The sequence below is a fragment of the Pongo abelii genome, chromosome 6 (genome assembly GCF_028885655.2).
Source record: "Pongo abelii isolate AG06213 chromosome 6, NHGRI_mPonAbe1-v2.0_pri, whole genome shotgun sequence".
Lineage (NCBI taxonomy): Eukaryota > Metazoa > Chordata > Mammalia > Primates > Hominidae > Pongo > Pongo abelii.
This window is the reverse complement of record NC_071991.2, coordinates 8,327,563-8,349,424: the sequence shown is the minus strand read 5'-3', so window position 1 is coordinate 8,349,424 and position 21,862 is coordinate 8,327,563. Positions and strand designations below refer to the sequence as shown.

General features: G+C 48.2%; 2 long non-coding RNA genes across 3 annotated transcripts; one reads left to right on the top strand and one right to left on the bottom strand.

Annotated features, from left to right (window-relative positions):
- The first annotated feature begins 954 nt into the window (after positions 1-954).
- On the top strand, positions 955-7,683 carry LOC129060288 (uncharacterized). 2 transcript variants are annotated; one of them, XR_008526859.2, is made up of 5 exons: positions 955-1,155; positions 4,256-4,374; positions 5,184-5,281; positions 5,443-5,633; positions 7,096-7,683. It is a non-coding gene; the product is annotated as an uncharacterized LOC129060288 (long non-coding RNA). The 2 variants fall into 2 exon arrangements; XR_008526858.2 differs by having other exon boundaries at positions 4,256-4,387.
- LOC129060289 (uncharacterized) lies at positions 4,665-20,135 on the bottom strand. The gene is made up of 3 exons (XR_008526860.1): positions 19,903-20,135; positions 18,339-18,513; positions 4,665-5,730 (listed from the first exon to the last, which is right to left on the bottom strand). It is a non-coding gene; the product is annotated as an uncharacterized LOC129060289 (long non-coding RNA).
- Between the last annotated feature and the right edge of the window lie 1,727 nt (positions 20,136-21,862).

Below are 21,862 nucleotides of genomic sequence, written 5' to 3'. Positions count from 1 at the left end.
TTCAAAAAGATTTTTAAAAATCTGAATTTGGATAAACAAATAGTTTACAGAATAAGTCTATCCCATGTAATATTTGGAATATACTTCTAATAAAAAATAATTTGCTGTGTATCTGAAATTCAGATGTTTCTGAGCATCCTGTATTTTATCTGTCAACCCTAAGAGTGGTGAGGTGTTACATCCTCGGGTGCTCAAAACTGGGCTGCAGCCCACAGACACCTACTTCCAGAAAGCTCGTCCAAGCAGGGACTCAGATGCTACAGGACCCGCCAATGCTCTTCTAACTGCTGTTCCTTCTTTCTGTCCACCGCATCCTTCAATGCATAGGTCGGGACTCCCTCCCTGATGGGTTTCACGAATCAAGTTCCCACCTGGGTCGCGTCTCTGAGCCAGGAGTCGAGGGACATAAACGTTGCTATTTACTGCAAGAGCTTATCCTGAGCTTGGCCTGCAGGCAGCAGTGCATGTGCGGATTAAACCCGCACACCTCCGCGATGCTGTCCCGCCCATTTATCCAGGAAGGAAACAAGGCTCCAAGCGGGAAGGCGCTTGCTGGAAAGCGGCAGAGCAGGACTCAAACGCAGTCCCCCGTCCCCGGCCATAGAGGTCACGTCTAGAGATTTCCCCAGGAAAGTCACCAGTTTCCCGGCTCTGATGCGTCAGGGTCGGGGCGAGGACAGAGGGGACTAGGCAGTGTGGGGTCAAGGCCCCAACCCTCTGGCTAAAAGTGGCCTCTAGGGTGGGCTGGGTAACCGGAGAGGGACTCTTAAGTAGCCGTCTGTGTTCATTTGCTAGGGCGGCTGGGACAGAGTACTGCAAGTCGGATGGCTTAAAACACCACCAATGTGTCCTCTCACAGTGCTGGAGGCCAGAAGTCTGATATTGTGATGTCAGTGGGGCCGCGCTCCCTCTGAAGGCCCCGGGGGAGGCCCCTTCCTTGCCTCTTCCAGCTTCTGGCGGCCCCAGGCCATCCCTGGCTTGCAGATACGTGGCTCCCATCTCTGCCTCGGTCTTCACACGGGGCCTCCCGTCTATGTCTCTCTGTGTGTCCCGTCCTCTTTTTACAGGGACACCAGTCATTGGATAAGGGCTAATCATCCTAATCCAGTGTGAGCTCATCTTAATTAATTATATCTGCAAATGCCCCATCTCCAGGTAAGAGCTCATGCTGCAGCTCCAGGTGGACGTGAATTTGAGGGACACTATTCCACACACTGCACCGTCTATCTATCTATCTATCTATCTATCCATTGTCTATCATCTATCTATCCATCCATCCGCCTATCTATTCATCATCTGCTTATCTATCCATCCACCCGTCTATCTATCTATTCATCATCTATCCGTCCATCGACCTATCTATCCATCTTCTATCTGTCCGTCCGTCTATCTGTCCATCCGTCTATCTATCCGTCATCTATCTGTCCATCTGTCTATTCATCTATCTATCCATCTATCTATTCGTCTATCTATCCATCCATCCATCAATCCATTATCTATCTACCTACCTATCCGTATGTCTATATATCTATCTATTGATCTATTATCTATCTGTCTGTCTGTCTATCTATCTATCTAACTATCTATCTATCTGATATGGTTTTGGATTTGTGTCCCTTCCCAAATATCATCTTGAATTGTAGTCCCCAGTGCCAGGGGAGGGGACTGGTGGGAGGTAATTGGATCACGGAGGTGGATTTCTCTCTTGCTATTCTCTTTCTTTTTGAAACGGAGTCTTGCTCTGTCGCCAGGGTTGGAGTGCAGTGGCGCCATCTTGGCTCACCGCAACCTCTGCCTCCTGGATTCAAGCGATTCTCCTGCCTCACCCTCCCAAGTAGCTGGGATTACAGGTTCCCGCCACCACACCCAGCTAATTTTTGTATTTTTAGTAGAGACAGGGTTTCACCATGTGGGCCAGGCTGATGTTGAACTCCTGACCTCAAGTGATCAACCTGCCTTGGCCTCCCAGAGTGCTGGGATACAGGTGTGAGCCACCTCGCCCGGCCGCTGTTCTCATCATAGTGAGTTCTCAGGAGATCTGGTTGTTGAAAAGTGTGTAGCACCTCCCCCTTCCCTCTCTTCCTCCTGCTCTGGCCGTGTAAGACGTGCCTGCTTCCCCTTCTAGCATGACTGTAAGTTTCCTGAGATCTCCCCAGCCATGCTTCCTGTACAGCCTGCAGAACTGTGAGCCCTCTTTGCTTTATAAATTACCTAGTATCGGGTAATTCTTTATAGCAATGTGAGAATGGACTTTATAGCTGTGTGAGATACACAATCGGGTGCTGGCTGGTGGCATCAAATCTGCCTGCTTGCTGAAATGCTCCTGAAGCTTGTTTTCCAGAACTCTATTCTGCACTGACCTTTTGTCATCTGCCACACTTGCATGGTTCCTGCTCCTCTCCTGACCCCTAACCCGGGAGTGTCCAGGCCTGGCACCCTGGCTCTGCTCCCTAGGTGACCTTATGGCTTAAATTCAACTTCCATGCCTGGGCCCTGACATGTTCTTGTCCCCATATCTGACCGCTCTCCCAACTCCAGGCTGATGTGCACACCTGTGCACACCTCCACCTGGTGTTCACAGACACCTACGGCTCCAACATCTAAACCCAAGAATATGTCCCCCAGACTCCCTTTCCCTGGTGCTCCAACTCAGCAAATGGCATTGCCGTCCCCCGGGCTCTGGCCCAAACCCTGAGTCATTCTCATACCTCTCCTCCTCTTGCACCCACGGCCAATCTGCCGGGAACCCCTGTCAGTTCCACTTTCAGAACAAACCCAGAATCCAACCCCTTCTCACCACCTCCACTGCCAGCACCCTGGACTCAGCCCCCACCGTTTCCCTCTTGAATTACTAGAATAGGCTCCTAAGCCTCCTTGCTTTCTTCCAGGGCCTCTACACTCTCTTCCCGCAGCAGCCAGGATGCTGCTGTTACAACCTGAGTCAGATGATCATTGTCTTGACCAACCCTCCAGAGGCTCTCCACAAGCCTAGAGTGAAATCTGAGTCCTGACCCAGGACATCCAGGCCTCAGAAGCTGCAGCTCCAAGACCTGTCTTGTCTCATGTCTCACCATGTTACCTTGGATTATCCTGCCTCATGGACCTTTCCTACCCCGAGTTACTCTGAGAATGTCCCACCCCCGGGTCCTGGCACTTTCGATTCTCTCTACCTATATATATTGTATTAACTCTGTTTCTCTGATACAGTCACCATGTGACTAATACAATCATCAGGTGACTTTCTACACATTTTAGTATCTATGTTACTAAGATGATAGATTGATAGGTAGATAGTGTGTTAGTCCATTCTCACACTGCTACACAGAACTATCTGAGAGTGGGTAATTTATAAAGAAATGAGGTTTAATTGGCTCATGGTTCTGCCGGCTGTACAGGAAGTATGGCCGAGGAGGCCTCAGGAAACTTTGAATCATGGCAGAAGGGGAAGCAGGCATGTCTTACATGGCCAGAGCAGGAGGAAGAGAGAGAAGGGGGAGGTGCTATACACTTTTAAACAACCAGATCTCATAAGAGCTCACTATCATGGGAACAGCAAGGGAGAAATCCACCCCCATGATCCAATCACCTCCCACCAGTCCCCTCCCAGACACTGGGGATTACAATTCAACATGAGATTTGGGCAGGGACACAAATCCAAACCATATCAGATAGATAGACAGATAGATAGATAGATAGATAGATAGAGAGATAGATAGATGATAGGTAGATAGATGACAGACAGATAGATGATAGTTGACTGAATGATTGATAGATTAATAGATGATAGATAAATGACAGATAGATGATAGAGATAGATAGATAGATAGATGACAGATGATAGATAATAGATGATAGATTGGTGATAAATAGATAGATGATAGATAAGTAATAGATAGGTGACAGACAGATGACAGATAATAGACAGATAGATAGATGATAGATAGACAGGTGATAGATAGATGATATATAGATAGAAGATAGATAGATCATAGATAGATCATAGATAGATACATCATAGATAGATGACAGATAGATGATAGATAGGTAATAGATAGATGATAGATAGATCAGTAGATGATAAATGATAGATAGGTGATAGATAGATGACAGATGATAGACAGGTGATAGGTGATAAATGGATAGATGATAGATGATAGACAGATAGATGATAGATAGGTGATAGATAGTTGATAGATAGATGATAGATAGAAGATAGATACATAGACGATAGATAGATAACTATATACATATTAAGTTGCAGAGTCAAACCTATCCTGGTGTCAATCTGCTTTTAGTACTTCCAGATTGGTAAGTCAAGAAATCCTCCTTCCTGCTTGCACCAGTTGGCAGTGGGTTTTCTGGCATTTGTACCTGGTATGTGTAGCAGGTGGGTTGGGTTTGGTGGGAGTTGGTGGTGGGAGTGGGGAATTGTTTGCCTCAATCTGTTCCCCTCGTATGGCTGCAGCTGCTCCAGGCCCTACACCAGTACCCACAAAGTCCAGAAGAGGAGTGAGATGATTTTTATTCCCACACACTGAGTGAGAGCTCCAAGGCTGATTTTGACCGAATGTTCTCAATCCAGGGTAAAGGCCTATGCCTTCCCAAGGTCATACACTTCAAACTTCCTGCATCTGGTGATTGAACCAGGCTAGAGAGGTGTGGCTATGGTATACTCTGACAGGCCATCCTCTCTCCAGGGTCCCTCCCTCCAGGTCAGCCGAAGCTTTGTTGGGCCTGTGGTTATAGCTCCTCTTTTCCTTCAGCTCAGCCCTGCTTTCTCCTCCTCCTTTTCACAGCTGTTGCTTCCTAATGAGACCCTTGTTCCCCAGACTCCATATTAGCACCTGCATCCAGAGAACCCACCTGCTGCATGTGCTTTTTTCTTCCCGCTTTATTGAGGTATAATTGACAAATAAAACTTGCATATATTCAAGGAGTATAACTTGACATTTTGATATATGTATGCATTGTGGGATGATCACCAGCATCAAGCTAATTAACAAAGCCATCGACACTCCCTGTTACTGCCTTTTTTTTCCTTTTTGTGGTTAGAACACTTGAGATCTACATCTTAGTGAATTTCAGGTATACGATACAGAGTATTAACTAATGTCACCATGCCGTACATTAGCTCTCTGGAGCTTTTTAAAATTTCTGAGACAGGGTCTTGTTCTGTCACCCAGGCTGGAGTGCAATGGTGCAATCATACTTCACTGCAGCCTCAAAACCCCAGGCTCAAACAATCCTCCTGCCTCAGCCTCCCAAGTAGCTGGGACCACAGGTATGTGCCACCATGCCTGGCTAATCTGTAAATTATTTGTAGAGATGGGGTCTCCCTATGTTGCACAGGCTGAGCTCTCTGGAACTTGTTTGTCTTGCATTATTGAAAACTTCTACCCTTTGACCACATTCTCCCCATTTATTTCTCTTCCTACCCCCTAGCAACCACCATTCTACTCTCTGTTTGAATGAGTTTGAAACATCCACATCTGATTGAGGTCAATGCCAGTGAACAGAGAGACAGAGGGAAAGAGTTTCAGAATATCCTTCAAAATAGCAGCACCTGGCAGATCCTGCCTCACACCTCGAGGGCCTGTGTGGGGTCCTAGGTTCATCCTTGATCCATCTCAGAGGTGCGGCGATCACTGATCCATCTCGGAGATCTTTGAGCTTGGACCTGACATTTGCCACTTCCTCTCCTCCTCACTGGAGACAGAGTGCAATCTGTTTCTGCAAAGCAAGAGCATTTTAAGAGGGTGGAAGGGCACTCACCTGGTCAGGGTCGTGTCTGTGTGCAAATCCCCCAAGGTCATTGTTGAGAGAAAGGGGACGATGTTGGGGAGGCCAGGCAAGCATGTGCCGGCTACCCTCACACTTGCACATAGCATATGTCAAGTCACCTAAAGGCAACCTGAATGATATGATCAGAGACTCTGCATAGGATTAGTTACTAGCGGTGCCCTGGGTTGAACACAGAGGTTGCCAAAGCAGGGCCAGCCATCATGGCAATAGACGCCCCATGCAGATAAACCCTGTGCATGAAAAACCTAGGATTTTAGAACAAATCGAGAAGGAGGTCAGGTGTTCAAGACCAGCCTGGCCAACATGGTGAAACCCTGTCTCTACTAAAAATACAAAAAGTTAGCCAGACATGGTGGTGGGCACCTGTAATCCCAGAACTTTGGGAGGCCGAGGTGGGCGGATCACCTGAGGTCAGGAGTTCGAGACCAGCCTGGCCAACATGGCAAAACCCCATCTTTACTAAAAATACAAAAATTAGCCGGGTGTGGTGGCGCACTCCTGTAATCCCAGCTACTTGGGAGGCTAAGGCAGGAGAATCCCTTGAACCCAGGAAGCAGAGGTTGCAGTGAGCTGAGGTCGTTCCATTGCACTCCAGCCTGGGCAATAAGAGCGAGACTCTCTCTCAAAAAAAAAAAAAAAAGTTATTTGCAAAAATATCTCTGCCAAGGCAACTGGATTCTTTTTCGGGGTCAGCAGTCTGTATCCACACCAGGGTGGCCATGAACACATGCCTGTTAGACTTCCCATTGCAGAGAGGGTGACTGGCCCACAGCCCCAGCTGCCTGTTCTGAAATCCATCACCAAGTTCACGCCAAGGCCATATGTCCTGCAGGCTACTCCCAGCCTGTGATGGAGTGTGCTGGGGACACTGGGTGAGGCCGGTTCCTGGACCATGCAGGACTCCTCTGATGAATAACTTTGCCGAGGACACCCCATCTGCTTTGGCAAAACTTTCTTAGTCTCAGATTTTTATTTTTTATTTTTTTGAGACAGAGTCTCGCTCTGTTACCCAGGCTGGAGTGCAGTGGCATGATCTTGGCTCACTATAACCTCTGCCTCCTGGGTTCAAGTGATTCTCCTGCCTCAGCCTCCCGAGTAGCTGGGATTACAGGCACCCGCCACCATGCCTGGCTAATTTTTGTATTTTCAGTAGAGATGGGGTTTTACCATGTTGGCTGGGCTGGTCTCGAACTCCTGACCTCAAGTAATTGGCCCGTCTCAGCCTCCCAAAGTGCTGGGATTACAGGTGTGAGCCACCTCACCCCGACCTAAGATTTTTCCTACTTGTATTAGTTTCTTCTAGGTGCTGAAACACATGACCACAAACTGAGTGGCTTCAAACAACAGAAATGTATCATCCCACAGTTAGGAGGCCAGAAATCTGAAATCAGGTTGTGGGCGGGATTGGTTCCCTCTGGAGGCTTTCAGGGAAAATCTGTTCTGTGCCTATCTCCAGCCTCTGGCAGCTGTCCTCCATTCTTGGAGTTTCTTGGCTCCTCTACCTCCATCTTCATATGGCTTTGCCCTTTTGTGTCTGTGTGTCTCACATCTCCCTCTCCTTCCTCTTATAAGGATACCAGTCATCGACCTTAGGGTCCACCCCAAATCCAGGATGATCCCATCTTGAGATTTTTAATTTAATTGCATCTGCAAATAATCTATTTCCAAATAAAGTCATATGCACGGGTACCAGGGATTAGGATTTGGATACATCTTTTTGGAGGGACAATATCCAGCCCACTTTATGACCCAGCCATCCTTCCCCTCACTCCTCCATAGGGACTGTCCGTACCCCCAGCTTCCTCAGCACCCCTCCACCCTGCCATTTTTCCTTGCAGGCATTTTCTGCAATAAATGTCTTGCACATCGAATCCCATGTAATTCCACATTACAGCCTGTTTCTCAGAGGACCTGAGCTGACACAGATTACACAGATGTGATTTTTACTTAAAAGGGATTATATGTATATTGTCCTGAAGCTTGTTTTTATTTTGCTACCGAGTGTCTTGGACATCTTCACATGTCAGTACATGCGGATCTACTGATTGTTTGGAAGAGCTGCAGAATCTGTCATCTTCATTTTTTTGTAATGTTTTTCAGTGCATCTCTCTGTCTAGTTTTTGTGGTGGTTGCCCTGGGTATTACAATACACATATGTAATTTATTATAATCTCCTAGTAAGACCTCATTGTAATTTTGGTCTTTTTCTCTTTCCCACTTTTAAATATCTTGGTTTTGAGTATTGGATGGTTTCATAATTTTTGTTCCAATCATCAAATATGATTATAAAGCTCAGGAGGGGAAGGACAGTCTAATGTATATGACCCAGATCTCTGCCCTCCTCATTGTTCCTTCTCCCTTCTGATGCTCCAAGATTTTTTCTTTCTTTCTTTCTTTCTTTTTTTTTTTTTTTGAGACAGAGTTTCACTCTTGTTGCCCAGGCTGGAGTGCAATGGCATGATCTTGGCTCACTGCAACCTCCACCTTCCAGGTTCAAGTGATTTTCCTGCCTCAGCCTCCTGAGTAGCTGGGATTACAAGCACGCGCCACCATGCCTGGCTAATTTTTGTATCTTTAGTAGAGACAGGGTTTCACCATGTTGGCCAGGATGGTCTCGATCTCTTGACCTCATGATCCACCTGCCTCAGCCTCCCAAAGTGCTGGGATTACAGGCGTGAGCCACCACACGTGGCCAGATTCTCTCTTTTATCATTTTCTTTCTGTTACAGAAACTTCCTTCAGCTAAATGTTAAGGGTAAATCCACTTGCAACACATTCTTTTTATTTTCCTTCATATGAGAATGTCTTTATTTCCCCTTCATTCCCAGAGGATGGCTTCACCAAATATAGAACCAATGGCTCACCTCAGACCTTGTTATTGTTATACCTAGAAGTACAATCTGGACCTTTTTTGGGTATATCACCCATATCTCTACGTAAAATGCTCAATCTTTTCTCCAGCTTCTTGACCACATGGAATATGACCTTTTCTGGCCATTCTACAAATTCTGGCTCAGCATTAATTGGTTGCTTTTTCTCCTCATTTTTGGTTGTATTTCTCTGCTTCTTTGAATGTCTGGTCATTTTTGACTGGGTGCCTGACATTGTGAATTTTACCTCACTGGGTTCTGGATAATTTTGTATTACCACAAATGTTCTGTTTTATTTGGGGATATCTTTAAGTAGTTTGGGGGCTCTGCATGCTGGCTCATGCCTGTAGTCCTAGCACTTTGTGAGGCTGAGATGGGTGGATCATATATATATACAAAAAATTAGCCAGGCATGGTAGTTGCATGCCTGTAGTCCCACCTACTCGGGAAGTTGAGGCCAGAGAATCACTGGAGCCTGGGAGGTTGAGGCTGCAGTGACCTGTGATCATGCCACTGCACTCCAGGCTGGGCGACAGAGCAAGACCCCATCTCAAATAAATAAATAAGTAGTTTGGAAACCATTTTGTTACCAGAAAAAGGGTCTCAATGCAGACCCCAAGAGAGGGTTCTTGGATCTCACATAGGAAAGAATTCAAGGCAAGTTGCAGAGTGCAGTGAGAAGAGAGAGTTTATTGAAACCTACTTCCTTAGGGAGTAGGGCGTCCTCAGGAAGCAAGAGAAGGAAGGCACTGTCCTTGTTTTAAGTTTTTTTATATAGAAGTCTTATCTATGTAAAGACTAAAGCAAGCCGTGTCTACATGTGGGCGAGCAGACAGCATGACAAAATGTATTATTCTATTGATTTAAAGAAAACTATCCTTGACATTTTAGTGGATAAGTACATTAAAGCATAACTATAATTATTTTGAAAGCATGTATTGTTATGGGTATTGGGACATCAGGACTTTCTGTTGTTGTGGGTATTTGTCCTTGCAGGCATTACTAATCTGCTTTCTTAGCTGTAAACATCTTATGACCGTGGGTCATAACTGGCAAGGAATGTGCCTTGTTAGTCTCAAGATGGAGCTGAACTTAAAATGGCGCTACTCTGGCTTTCTGAGGCTCTTGCTTCCCTAACAATTTCATCCTTTCAGGGCTTACTCTTTAAGATTTGGTAGGTAGAATCAGAGAAGTGTTTAGTCGGGGGCTAATTTTCCCCCACTACTGAGGCAAGACCCTTCTGAATATTCTCCCTGTTACCCTGTGAATTATGAGGATTTCTACTCTGGCTGGAGGGAACACAAACTATTCCCATTCCTGCCTGAGCTCCTTGAATTGTTCTTCCTAATCCTTTTGGGTGATTCTTTCCCTGGCCTCAGGTAATTTTTTTTTTTTTTTTTTTTTTTGAGAGAAGTCTCACTCTGTCGCCCAGGCTAGAGTGCAGTGGCATGATCTCGGCTCACTGCAACCTCCGCCTACCCGGTTCCAGTGATTCTCCTGCCTCAGCCTCCCGAGTAGCTGGGATTACAGGCACCTGCCACCATGCCTGGCTAATTTTTGTATTTTCAGTAGAGACGGGGTTTCACCATGTTGGCCAGGCTGGTCTCAAACTCCCGACCTTAGGTGATTCGCCCGCCTTGGCCTCCCAAAGTACTGGGATTACAGGTGTGAGCCACCACGCCCAGCCAGTAATTTTCTCACATACATGTGCTGGCCAGTACTCAGCTAAAGATGGCTAGAATCCCTCCTTTCTTATTTCCTTGTACCTGGCACTGTATTCCCCATGGGAAGGCCCACTTATTTAAGAGACAAAGAATAGCTCTTGGCTGCCTTTGGAACCAAGAAATTGGTCTTTAACTGGAACAAAAACTGAGATCAGGGCAGATAGAGCATTGTCTACCTACTGCGGGTCTGGGAGGTTACTGTGGAAACAAGGAGACCCTCCAATAGGGAGAAGGAGGCTGAATCTGGGCTTTAGAGATCACCCGGTTGCTGGGTTGAGAATGGAAGGTGCACGGATCTGTCCTACAGGCTGTGTATGATGAGTAAACTGTTCCAGAGTTCATCGCTGAATTGCCCAAGGAGACACAGCTGGAGGGGACAGAGTGGGGCCTGACCCAAGCTGCCTCAATCCGGGGCACCTGCTCTCAGTCCCATAGCAGACAACCTCTCCGAGAGTGCACGTTGCCATGCAGCCTTGATATTTCACCAAGCAGCATCTGCTGTCATCCCTATAGCCTGTGGTCTCAGCTATTTGGGAGGCTGAGGTGGGAGGATCGCTTGAGCCTGGGAGTTCAAAGCTGCAGTGAATCAGCATCAGAATCATCTTGGAGTTCATAAACAATGCAGAATCCTGGGCCCCCACAGATTCCCTGAGTCAGAGTCCCCAGGGCGTGGCCTGGAAACCTGTAGGCAGGTTGTTCTGAGCTGCACTTTGATAGCAGCTAGATCTTAGCCAGTGTGCTTCATGGTGCAAAAGACAGAACGCCTGATGCTCCCATGGGGTCGGCTCAGGGCCTTCAACAAGGACCAGGCTGCCGGGCACAGTGGCTTACACCTGTAATCCTAGGACTTTGGGAGGCTAAGGCGGGCTAATTACTTGAGGTCAGGAGTTTGAGACCAGCCTGACCAACAAGGTGAAGTCCCATCTCTACTAAAATACAAAAATTAGCCAGGTGTGGTGGCACATGACTGTAATCCCAGCTACTCAGAGGCTGAGGCAGGAGAATTGCTGGAACTTGGGAGGCAGAGGTTGCAGTGAGCCGAGATTGTACTATTGCACTCCAGCCTGGGCGACAAGAGGGAGACTTCATCTCTAAATAAATGAATAAATAAAATAAAAATTAGACTGGTGTGGTGGCACATACCTGTGGTCCTAGCCACTGGGGAGGCTGAGGCAGGAGGATCACTTGAGCCCAGGAGCTGAGGCGTCAGTGAGCTATGATTGCACCACTGCACTCCAGCCTGGGCAACAGAGTGAGACCCCAACTTTAAAAAGAAAAAAAAGCGAATGTGGAGGCCAATGGTGTCCAGCACACACACGCTATTAATTGCTATGCCAATGTGGGTGAGAAGTCAGCTGGGTGGTCAGCCTGGAGGAGGAGGAATGAGCTGGGGCCTGAGGATGGGAGCAGAGTACAGACAGATGGAGAAGAAAGGGCATCACCATTGGGCCACAGCCTGAGCAGAGACCGATGTCCTGGGATGTTTCCAGGGACCTCCCCCAGCAGCTAGTACACAACAGGCAGTTAATAATTACACAGCTGGCAATGGCACCCACATTGGCAGGGGAGCCCCTTCATTTCTTCTTGCCGAGCCAAGTTGTTGCCCCATATTTACAGTTAATCACTCACATCCACCCAATAGAATAGCCTGGAAACCACTCTTGGAGCAGGGCTCCAAGAAAAGACATGAAAATTTCCATGTTCCTGCAGAAAACATGATTGACATTCCAGTTGGGCTGGCATCAGTCTCATCTTTTCGTTTGCTTCCCAGCTCATTAGAATTTAATATTGGGTTCATCCTTCCCTCAGCCTTCACCTGGGCGTGCTTCTGAATCTAGCCTGATCCGGATCACTGAAGATGGAAATGGGGAGGACATGCTTGTGCTGAAAAGGAAATGTCGTCTGGGTCTGAAATTGTAGCTGGAAAAGCTGACCTGGCCTCTGGTCTCCAGGTGTTGGGGAGTTGGAGCCTTAGGGACTATGCTTGCCTGGGGCTCAAAATAGAATGGCTACTCCAGGCTGGGTGCGGTGGCTTATGCCTGTAATCCCAGTACTTTGGGAGGCCGAGGTGGGCGGATCACTGGCCAACATGGTGAAACTCCCGTCTCTACTAAAAATACAAAAATTAGCTGAGTGTGGTGGCAGGCACCTGTAATCCCAGCTACTCGGGAAGGTGAAGCAGGAGAATCGCTTGAACCCGGGAGGTGGAGGTTTTAGTGAGCTGAGATCGCACCACTGCACTCCAGCCTGGGCAACAGAGCAAGCAAGATTCTGTCTCAAAAATAAAAAAGACTGGCCAGGCACGGTGGCTCACCCCTGTAATCCCAGCACTTTGGGAGGCTGAGGCAGGCGGGTCACGAGGTCAAGAAATCAAGACCATCCTGGCCAACATGGTGAAACCCCGTCTCTACCAAAAATACAAAAATTAGCCAGGTGTGGTGGCAGATGCCTGTGAATCCCAGCTACTCAGGAGGCTGAGGCAGGAGAATTGCTTGAACCCGGGAGGCGGAGGTTGCATTGAGCTGAGATCACGCCACTGCACTCCAGCCTGGCAACAGAGCGAGACTTCGTATCAAAATAAATAAATAAAAAAAAAGACTGGTCACTCCCTCGGGCCTGTTAGATGCTCCCCCAGCTTAGAAAGTGAGTGTCAGCTGGATTGGCTGGGGAGTCATCTTCCCTTCTTCATTATCCTCCACTCACTCTCCAGATATTCATGGGAGAAGCTGCTTAGCCCTGGACCAGGCTGGGCTCAGGGAGTGCACGATGAACAAGGCAGACCCAGTCTCTGCTTTCAGTCCTACATATGGGGACAGAAAATACACAAGCAGGCCAGGAGTGGTGGCTCATGCCTGTAATCCCAGCACTTTGGGAGGCTGAGGCAGGCGGATCACCCGAGGTCAGGAGTTCGAGACCAGCCTGGCCAACACGGAGAAACCCCATCTCTACTAAAAGTACAAAAATTAGCTCGGCGTGGTGGCACATGCCTGTAATCCCAGCTACTCAGGAGGCTGAGGCAGGGGAATTGCTTGAACCAGGGAGGTGGAGGTTGTAGTGAGCCAAGATCACGCCACAGCACTCCAGCCTAGGTGACAGAGTGAGACTTCATCTCAAAAAAAGAAAAAGAAAAAGAAAAAAAAATACACAAGCAGTCAAGAGACACACTAGAGGCCAAGCATCGTGGCTCACTCTTGACATTCAGCATTTTGGGAGGCCACCGTAGGAAGAGTGCTTGAGGCCAGGTGTTCCAGACCAGCCTGGCCAACATAGCAAGACCCCAGCTCTGTAAAAAATACAAAAAAATTGGCTGGGCGCAGTGGTTCACACCTGTAATCCCAGCATTTTGGGAGGCTGAGGCGGGTCTTCAAGACCAGCCTGAGCAACATGGTGAAATCCCGTCTCTACTAAAAATACAAAAATCAGCTGGGCATGGCAGCATACTCCTGTAATCCCAGCTCCTTGGGAGTCTGAGGCAGGAGAATCACTTGAACCTGGGAGGCAGAGGTTGCAGTGAGCCGAGATGGCGCCACTGAGTGTGACACACTGAGACTCCATCTCAAAAAAAAAAATTTAGTTGGATGTGGTGGTGTGCACCTCTGGTCCCAGCTATTTGGGAAGCTGAGGTGGGAGGATTGTTTGAGCCTGGGAGTTCAAAGCTGCAGTGAGCTATGATTGCGACACTGCACTCCAGCCTGAGCTACAAAGGGAGACCCTGTCTCTAAATATAATAATAATAATAAACACACCAGATGATGATGGGAAGTCATTGTGCTCTAGAGATCATAAAGCAGGTGCGGTAATAGGGAGGGAAGGTTGGGGCACAGGAGAGGAGGAGGTCTGGGAAGGCCCCTCTGAGGCTGTGTCCCTTGACCATTTTCCTGGGTGGCAGGAAGGAGGGAGTCAGTGTGTGGAAAGAATCTCATTCTAGGCTCTTTGCACCTTCCAAGTGCTTGGCTCCAAAGCAGGTGAATGAAGCAGTGGGAACCCAGGTGAGTAAGGAGGCACTCGGTAAGGCGCAGCAAAGGAGACAGCTCAGGAAACCCCATAGGGGGTGTGAACAGAGCACGCAGGACTGGATTCTCGCAGGGTGATGGCAGCTTCAGAGGGAAACTCCGAGGACAAGAGCGCCCAGGGTGCCCACTCCACCCATCCCAGATGCCTCCCTGCTCTGTGGGGCAGGGACAGGCAGGGTGCAGGGTTCAGTTGGATTCCTGGCCATTGACTGACCTGGGCTGCCCTGGCTCTGAGCTGGTGACCTGGCTCCTGCAAGCTTGTATCCTCAATGGGGTCCTCCTCCTGCCCCTTCTCCACCTGGCAGGGCAGGGCTGGGTGTCTTTGCCTGGTCTCTTTGCCTGGTCCAGGAAATGTGTCTCCATTGGGGCCTAAAGTCCCACTTCTGGGTCTGGTCTCTTTCCTGCATTTCCTTCTCCAACCCTGAGGCATTCTATGTTCTGGGGTTGTGTACTGTAGAATAACTGTGTCATCTCCCATACATTGAGTATATGCTGCCTGCCGGGCCCTGGGGGAGTCCCTTCCTTACCATGATAGCCAAACTCACAGCAGGAACTGGGGGCCAGAGATGGCCCCAGCCGTCTCTGCCACCTGGTATTCACAGCCTCTCATATATTGCAATAAGCTTAGTCTGTGTGACAAGTACAAGACAGTAGAAGTGAGGGCATGTCTTCAAAGGCTAGGTCGTAAACCACATTACGCTTTCTCAGATCGCTCACCCTGGGAAGCCAGCTGCCCTGTCACGAGCAGCCCTTTGTGTTTTTTTTTTCTTTTTTCTTTTTTTTTTTTTAAGAGACAGGGTCTTTCTCTGCAGCCCAGGCTGGAGTGCAGTGGTGCAATCATGGCTCACTGCAGCCTCAACCTCTGGGCTCAAGCGATCCTCCTACTTCAGCCTCCTGAATAGCTGGGACCACAGGTGCTCCACCATGCCTGGATAATTTTTTACTTTTTGTAGAGACGGGGTCTCCCTGTGTTGCCCAGACTGGTCTGGACCTCCTAAGCTCAAGCAATCCTCTCACCTCAGCCTCCTAAACTGTTGGGATTACAGGCGTGAGCCACTACGCATGGCCGTGAGCAGCCCTTTGGAGAGGCCCACATGGTGAGGAACTGAGGCCTCCTGTCAACAGCTATGCGCAGAAGCCATCATGGAAAGGGCTCCTCCAGCCCAGTTCAGTCTTCAGGACTGCAGCCCTGGCCAACTCTTTTTTTTTTTTTTTTTTTTTTTTTGAAATGGAGTTTCACTCTGTCACTCAGCCTGGAGTGCAGTGGCATAATCTTGGCTCACCACATCCTCCGCCTCCCAGGTTCAAGCAATTCTCGTGCCTAAGCCTCCCGAGTAGCTGGGACTACAGGCATGCCCCACCATGCCTGGTTTATTTTTGTATTTTTTTTTTTTTTTAGAGATGGGTTTTCACCATGTTGGCCAGGCTGGTCTCAAACTCCTGACCTCAAATGATCAACCTGCCTCGGTCTCCCAAAGTGCTGGGATTACAGGCATGAACCAATGCACCTGGTCCTGGCCAACATTTTGATTGTGACTTTATGAAAGACTCCTGTGCCAGAACTACCCAGCGAGGCCACTCCTGGACTTCTGACCCACAGAAACAGTGAGATATTAAACGTTTGTTGTCTTCGGCTGGTAAGTTTTGGAGTTATTCGTCACGTAGCAACAGATAGCTAATACGGTCAGCTCCTTCAGTCCTCAGGAGAAGTCTGCTGTGTAAGACTATTGCTCTCCCCTGGTCCAAGCAGAAAACGGCAGCGCACAATCACCCAAAGAGGAAGTTGTGCAGAGAAATGCAAACTTGAGGGTTTGCATCTGTTGGAGCTGGTGCCGCATCAGACCTCTGGGCTTTCCATCCGTCGGCAACCATACCGCCCTACTCAGCAAGCGTGACCTAGGCTTGGAAGGCTTAACTCCTCAAAATAAGCCCATGAGGGTTCATCGCCCTGATTTCACAGATGACCAAACACGTCAGACCACCACGACTCACTCAGGGTCGCACAGCTGCTGAGGAGGGGTGCCCTGCCGGAACTCAGTCACCTGGGGTTACTGGAGGCTGGCGCCCTGCTGTGCAGGGGTGGCACCTCTTCAGGGCAGGGAGGAATGCTGGGGTGTCTGCCCAAGGCGGGTCTTTGTGGTCTCAGGCTGTCCCCCAACTCCAGGGCTGCTGGGCCCGGTGAAAACCTGAAGATTCCCCTTCCACTTCCCCAAACCCTCAGCTGGCACAGAGCCTACAGCCTGGGGCGATGAGATGTGGTCACCTGCAGGACCCGGGTTTTAAGAAGCAGCTGTTTACTGTGGTCTTGAATTTTAAAGCGGTTTCAAGTCCAACTTGGACCCTCAGCTCCGGGGATGCCTGTAACCATGGCAGCAGCTCACAACAGCAACAGCAAATATTTGCCGAAAGAGAAAGAGCAGGGAGGGAGACAGCGAGGGAAGCAGGAGCAGGGCTCACCCCTGGGCACCTGCAGATGGCTGGGGGGCTATCCCTAGGTTCCCAGGGGACACTCAGATGCCTCCAGTAACAACTTCTCTACTATCCTGTGCCTGGGTGGAGGGTGTGTCTGTGGGGGTGTTGGGAGGTCCCATGCCCTGTCTTAAGCACTCTTTCCCCCAGGTCTCTGCATAAAATATGTCCCCACAACAGCATGTCCAGGACCAGACCTCAGGTGGGCCTCCCTCGACCTAACTGTTCATGTGAACTTAGACAAGTGCTTTCTTTTACCAGAGCCTCAATTTCCTCATCTGTGAAAGGGGAGTAGCAAACTGGCCTGTGTTTTCAGAGGTGTGTGGCTAAAGTGAATTCCAGGCCAGGCACAGTGGCTCACACCTGTAATCTCAGCGCATTGGGAGGCTGAGGCCGGAGGATCGCTTGAGGCTAGGAGTTTGAAACAAGCCTGGGCAGCAAAGTGAGACACTGTCTCTATAAAAAATAAAAATAAATAATTTTTTTTTAAAGAGGGAGTCTCACTCTGTCACCCAGGCTGGAGTGCAGTGGTGCAATCTTGGCTCACTGCAACCTTCACCTCCTGGGTTCAAGTGATTCTCCTGCCTCAGCCTCCCGAGTAGCTGGGATTACAGGTGTGCACCACCAAGCCTGACTAATTTTTGTATTTTTAGTAGAGATGGGGTTTCACCATGCTGGCCAGGCTGGTCTTGAACTCCTGGCCTCAGGTGATCCACTTGTCTCGGCCTCCTAGAGTGCTGGGATTACAGGTGTGAGCCACTGTGTCTGGCCAAAATAAACAAAAATTTAAAAAATAAAATGAATTCCAGCCGTCGCCGTCTAGAGCATCCTGTTGAGGGATTGTTGTAAAGATCCCATTGCTGGCTTCCAGGACAGAGTGATGTCGTGAGCTCCAGGCCACATTCCAGATAGCCCAGAGAGGGAAAGTGGCTTGCCCTGGGCCACACAGCGAGGGCAACGGGACCCAGAACTTAGCTACCTCATCCTGCTGCCTTCTCAGGCCATGAGGGCGCCCCCTGCTCAGCTGTCACCAGCTGTGTGGTTGTGATGGATGGCTGAGCCAGGCTTCCCTGCAGATGTGCTTAGGGCTTAGCTACTATCTGAGTCAGGGCCCTGGGTGAGCCATGTGCATGGACAGTGTCTGCTGAGCAAGTTTCAGCAGAGAGAAGACGGAAATAGAACCCTGTAGGCCTAAGCTGCCAGGAAGGGACCCTGGGTTCTCCCAGTGGGGCGGTCCCTATCACCACAGGTTTCCAGGTTAACTGGTCCACATACAGACTTTGATGTATACATAGGCCAAATGCTGCATTTATATTTAAATTACATCTCAGGGGTAAAAAATAGACTACATCCTATTATTAAGAGAATGAGGTGTGCAGAGCTAGCATGCAGAAATACTACAGAGAGATCCAGGATGGAGCATCTGTTTTTTTCAGAAGTCTGGGGCCTTGGATCCTCACCTCTAAACGGGGGTGGTGTCCATGCTCCACATTCCCCCCAGCTGGGAGTGAGTCCGAATATTCTCATGAGACACTGGCCTGAAAGTCTCCTTGGAGGCATCTCTACCTGCCTCTTCTCAGCTGAATGCTCATATAGATTTATTTTTTTCATTTCCCTGTTTTTGCATGGACATCCCTAAAATAGAACAGGAAGTAGGGCTGTGAGGAGAGGTCCCCAGGCACAGACTCTTCTTGGAGGTCCCCAAGGAATGGTCCAGCCTCCAGGAGCAGGAAGCTGTTTGGTGAGGCTTCAAATTTACCCTCCACATCCATGCCATAAAGAGACCTGCAACAAAGTGGCCCTTTCTGCTGCAGAATTAAACCGAGAGTCCACTAGGGGTGGGATGCCCTCCTCATCTGTGCCACGTCTGGATTCCTCAGCTCTACCAGAGGCCCCTGCTTCTAACAAGCAGCTTGGGGATGAGCTGAAGGGCTGCCCTGGGAAAATGAACACTGTCTGCAGCAACTGAGCTGGTCCTGCACTTCGGGGTTGCTTGCCTAAGGAGAAGATGATAGGCATGGCCATCTCCTGGGACCTCCCTACCACACAAGGCCAGCTCAGAACAGGCAGGAGATCCGGGGCCTATAGATCATGCACCCTGAGGAAGGACATCAGAGAGTTCCTCCACTCGAGCCCATCACCCTTTGGGGCAGACAGCTTGCTCAGTCATTCCACTGTCCCTGGACAGATGTGCAGATGTGGAGTAAAAGATGGCAGACAGACCACACTCAGTTGAGGACTTATCCCAAGACTGGAAGCCACTGAACACTTGCTGGGATAAGGCTCCTGGAAGCCTCTATCAGTCCCCTGGGGCAGGTGGCAGCTGGCAGGCCTCCTCCCTGGTAGGGCTGTGTGGCCTCAGCCAGACCTTCCTTGCCTGCTGGTTGGGGCCTCAGCCCCCATCAGCCAGCTGACCTCAGCCACTTACCACCTGAGAAAGGAACTCTCTCAGCCTATCTCTGCCCCATCCAGCTGTAACACTGACCCAAGCCTTGATCAAAGGCCAACACACATCTTGACAAAGACATCATTATTGATTTGTCCAAAACCAGTAATCAATAGCCACAATAAATGTAAATGGTCTAAATTCCCCAAGTAAAAGGCAGAGTGTATCAGATTTCAACCCAGCCATTGCACTCCTAGGCACTGGCCCTAGAGAAAATTCTTGCACACTGCATTAGTAGATATGCACCATCCAACAGTCCCTGAGTAGGAGAATGGATAGAGAACCATAATATATGCCTTTAGGAAAGACTAGATAGCAGTGAAAATTATCAGCCTGGAGAAATCTCAAAAACTAATATCAAGAAAAAAAAAGCAAGTCACAGAAGAACTCATAGAGTTTGATCAAGCAATGATATGCGTGGCCAATTCCTCTCCGTCACGTCTTGGATCAAATGTCGTCTTCTCAAAGAGGCCTCCTCCATTGCCCTACCTTAAATTGTGAACCCCCAACAACCACATTTCCATTCCCCCTTTCCTGGAGCACTTGTCATCTTCTAACAAATTATATAATTTACTTACTCATCTGTCTAGTAGTTATCATCATTCTTCCTCCGGAATGTTAGATCCGCAAGGTGAGGAGTCTTTTTCTTTTTTGTTCATTGATTTCAACAAAGTTCCCAGCAAAGTACCTGGTATAAAATAGGCATTAACTAAATATTTCTTAAACTGAGTCATTGGTACACAAATATTCATTTATGATTATTCTTTCAACTGTGCATATGCATATACTTGGTCTGTTGTATCTATGATGTCTCATAATAAAATATACTTTAAAGATGATAAATAGGTGTGATATTTCTTGCAAGATCTGAGCTTGAGCTGAGACACAGACTCTCCACAATCTATGCTGCCCTCTTAAGCACAGAAAGCCAGGGTTGACCATATTATTCCCGAAGGGCATGATCGCTTGTGTATGATGATGAGTGACAAGGAAATGTCAACCTGCCCCCCAGCTGTAGTCTTCTGTGATTTATCTCTGCTTGAACAGGGTTTTAAAATGTGCCAGTGAATATTTGCACTGACAACTACAGAGAGCAGAATCGCTTTGTAGAGAAAAGTAAAACAACTTGGTAAATTTGTTTTGTGCTTCTTTGAGAAAACAATGGGAAGCTCGCCATTCGTCAAGGCCAAAGTCATATAACCCAGCCTTGACAAGCTTCTTACCATGTTGAAATTCCCAGGAACAATCAAATTGCTTCTGTGTGACTGCTCAATACTAACCCCTTACAGAGTCATCCAGCTGCTCTGTGAGCCACCAAGGCTGAGGTCAACAACTCTTCTTGACTGGTTCGGTGTGTAGCTGAAGGTAGAGCTATGGATGATTAAAGAAGTCACTATGGAAACTGCCCCTCCCTCAGCCTTAGCCAGGTGAAGGCATTCTGATATAACAATTTGCTTAATTGGCTCCACTCTGTCTCTCATACTAGACTGTAAAGTGAAGACCGTGTCTTATTCATGTAGACACTACACACAGTAGGATAATGCATGTTGAGTTAAATTGGCTTATGCATGAATATGCTTCCTACCAGTGAGGAGTCAATGGTCTAAGTAAGGATGAACATATCTGTTTCTGTACATTTACTTTCAAACAGTAGTGAGGCTGGGAGTACCTAGAGGCAAGGACTATGTTTTTAATCCAATTTTCAAAAATTTATCTTTTATTTGTTTTAGACACAGAGTCTTGCTCTGTTATCCAGGCTGGAGTGCAGTGGTGTAATCACAGCCCACTTCAGCCTTGACCTCCTGGGTCAAGTGATCCTCCTGCCTCAGCCTCCTGAGTAGCTGGGACTACAGGCAGGCATCACCATGCCTAGCTAATTTTTGTATTTTTGTAGAGACAGAGTCTTGAAATGTTGCCCAGGCTGGTCTTGAACTCCTGGCCTCAAGAGATTCTCCTGCCTTGACCTCCCAAAGCACTAGGATTATAGATGTGAGTCACTATGCCCAGCCTAACCCATTTTTTATCTCCAGCCCTGTCCTCTTCCCAAATCCAATTACCCACTTGACAGTTACACTAAAATACGTTCTCACACTGAAGTCCAAAACAGAACTCTTTATTTTCCCCCACCCCAAAACCTGCTTTTTGCCCCCACTCCAACTCCCCATCAGTAAATAGCATCTACCCACCTGGTCCAAAACCTTGTTTTAAAAAATGAGACTGTGTCCAGTGGCCCATGCATGTAATCCTAGTGCTTTGGGAGGCCCAGGCAGGAAGATAATTTGAGGTCGGAAGTTCGAGACCAGCCTGGACAACATGGCAGAGACATGTCTCTACAAAAAATTTTAAAATTTAGCCAAGAGTGGTGGTGCACATGTGTAGTCCCAGCTACTCAGGAGGTTGAGGTGGAAGGATCCCTTGAGCCCAGGAGTTCGAGGCTGCAGTGAGCTTTGATCACATCACTGCACTACAGCCTGGGTATCAGAATGAGAGTCTGTCTTTAAAAACAAACAACAACAACAAAACCTGAGATATAATTTA